Genomic DNA, 3,230 nt, shown 5'->3' on the forward strand with positions numbered 1-3,230 from the left:
AACCAAGGGCAAACTTTATCAATACGTGCCAATCCATATCGATTTCCAAGGTGACTACCACCCAATCCAATATCGTGAACTAAAACCATGGTTGAAAGGCACAACCGTGTACATAGACAGCCGTGCATAAAAATTGGGTCCATTAATTAATTATATAGAATTTCATTATAATTTTACATTTCTTTTCAAAAGCATTCATTTATGACCTTTATATTATATATATTTACGAAATTTGTGTCTTTAAAATAAATGAATATTGTGACAATATTTTGTACTTAAAATATCAAAATATAGATTTATGAGTGTCTAATTATATCATAGTATCTATTCACCTTCCAGTATTTTAAATACATCTTGACCATAGTTGTCAAGGCGTCACCTAGGCGGCGCCTTGGTCGACTTGGGCGCCTAGGCGGGCGCCTTGTTCGCCTAGTTGGTGTCGCCTTGAATTTTGACCCTCTCCACCGCCTTGGGTCGCCTAACCGCCATGACAACTATGATCTTGACTCTTATATTATTTTTAGAGGCTTACATATATAGAACTCATCATTAAAAGTTAACCTATAAAAAAAAACAGATGCTTAAATCTTTACAAGTCTTTATATCAGACTACTCACATCTGATGTAGAATGGATTGCTTTCATGAAAAGTATTTCGAACCTTTGTGCATAGAGAGCGAAAATTAATAATTAAACTCAATTCACTCATAGCATCAAATCACTATGGATGAAAATATGTTTTCCTACCTATGTACACGTGTGGAAACTTACTTGGCAGCACCCCATGACCTCATGCTTGGGCTCCATTTTGTGAAAATATTTTGGGGAACCGTTCTCTGCATGGGAGCGCAGGGGTCCTGCATACACAACAGCCAATGAAAGCACGTGTTGACACATTGGGAACAAAAATTCTACCATTCATGGGGGTGGGGCGGTCATTTAGGGTCCCAATGTGTCTTTGCGTAGCCCCTGTGTCCCATACAGTGAACTTATCTCCAAATGTTATATGAGGATAGAGACCCATTAATTCGATAGAGATCCATTATGGGACCAGAAACATTATTTGACAGGGATTTCTCTCTTGACTGATTTCTTAAACCACAAATTCTTTTTTCTTTTTAATAAAGGATCACAATTACAATACAACCACAATTACATTGCATGTTTTGTTTTTTGATAAAAACATTACATGTTTTGTCCCATTCAGAGTTAACGCCAAAAAACCGTTGGTGAAGTCATATACCCCTGCCGATAGCTTCTCCCCAAAAAAAAAAAAAAAACTCGGATTAAAATTCTCTGTAATTCTTTCATCTTGCGATGCTTTGCAGTTTGGGCATGAGAGCTCGACACGTGATAAATGCTTCATCCAATGATGCGAGCTTGATTGACTTAGTTTTTTTTTTCTTTTCTTCTTGAGCTCGGCACCATTGGATGTCGTATCTTCCACATGTCGAGCTCTGAGGCAAGAATTGCAAGGCACCGCAAGATTAAGGCACTGTAGAGGATTTTTTTTTTTTTTTAAAACACTCACATTTGTCCATTACAAACATTAATTTAAAGTGGAATTAATGGATCCATTTCAAATACCAATGAGAGTGCATGCTGACATCTCGGGTGGTGAGATTTTCATCTTTCATGGAGGGTAGGGTAGTCATTTTGCCTCCCATTGTGTCTTGGTGTGGTCTGCACCCTCGGCAGAGAACATTTTCCCATATATATAATCCTATCCAGATAAGGTAGGTGTGCTCAGTGCCAACTCGCAACAGCTGTTATTGACATATGTATGTGTTGGAATTTTTTCAATAATTGTGTGGACAGTTTTGGGTCATTCTTTGGTTCAATGTTGGCTTGGTTTTTTGGCTAAGGGACATGTATCTTTAAAGAAACATATCCATTTAGTATAGGTGCATTCATAGCACTTGGATTGGAGTCTTTCAAATCTAATCCATTGAACCAAGAGACACACCTACACCATGGGGTATCTTCAAGAGACACTTACATATAAGTGCTTGGATTAGAATCTTTTAATCCTATCCACTCATGTCAATGGACACACCCATTCCATGATGTGTCTTGAAGGGATACATCAACCACTATAAATAGAGGTGAAATAGACAACTCAAATCATTCAATTTTTGTGGTACGAATTCAGTCAGTCAGGCATTAACAAATTCTCAATTCTCTGATAGTTTCAAGTGATTACTGTCTCTGCAAATCAGTAATCAGTCCAACTTGTTTTATCTTGGGAGGCAGATTTGCTGCAACCTAGTACAATAATAGGGTGCAAATACTGTCTTAAGGACAGAGTGTTCTCGTTCGACTCAAGCTAGCTCTTTGTCCTCTTCTTTTGATATTAGTGTTTTTCTAACAGTATGCTTATTTTAACACATCACATCAATCTTTATTCTTCGAGACCATAACCATTGTTGATTGCTTTGTCAACCAACAACCATTCCAATAGAGAGAGAAGGTCTTGAAGGGTTGCTGAGTGTTTAATTCGATTCATCAAATGCTATTGATTTCACATATAGGAGTAAGGAGTCCCCGTCGTAAAGTGGTTAGTGTCTTATTCACTATATAAGGACTTGTGAAGCTTTAATTGCGTACCTTCCAAACATGTCTTTAGTGAATCAAACTAGGTTGTTGGTCACTAATCTAAGTTGAGGTCCTCTCTTGACTAAGAAGAGAATGGTAGTTGTGGTGAGTAGTTGGGGCTATTTGCTGATTGCGCTCATTATCTTATGTAGGGTAAGAGCTCTTGACTTGGTCGTATGGTCTCTACACAAGCGTCTGAGCTAACGGGTGAGCACACTTGGGTATCGACCCAGGGGGCAGAGGCGTCATCTCACGGTGCCTTGTGAGAGGGCGTAGGAAACACCACCTGGTAGAGATCTTTTTTCTATTATTTTATTATAGCTTCTCTTAAAGAAAAAAAAAAACAAAAAAAACTCCAAATGTTATTCCAATTCTATAAGAATCAAAATATTTGTACTGGCAAATTAGATGGGTTCAATTTTTGTTTTACAGTTTCTGTTAAATTTCATATGGAGTTTATCATGATAAAATAAACTTTGAAAAAACTGAGATGATATGAAAATTTATCGTGCATAGACATACATGGGAGTATTTGATTGAATTTTAATCTGAAGTTCGTCACATGGTCGATCCAAACCATGTTTTCTCTAAGGATGTCAATGGATATTCGAAAATCCGTATTCGATTCGCGTTCAT

The sequence above is a fragment of the Telopea speciosissima genome, chromosome 2 (assembly GCF_018873765.1).
Source record: "Telopea speciosissima isolate NSW1024214 ecotype Mountain lineage chromosome 2, Tspe_v1, whole genome shotgun sequence".
Taxonomy (NCBI): Eukaryota; Viridiplantae; Streptophyta; class Magnoliopsida; order Proteales; family Proteaceae; genus Telopea; species Telopea speciosissima.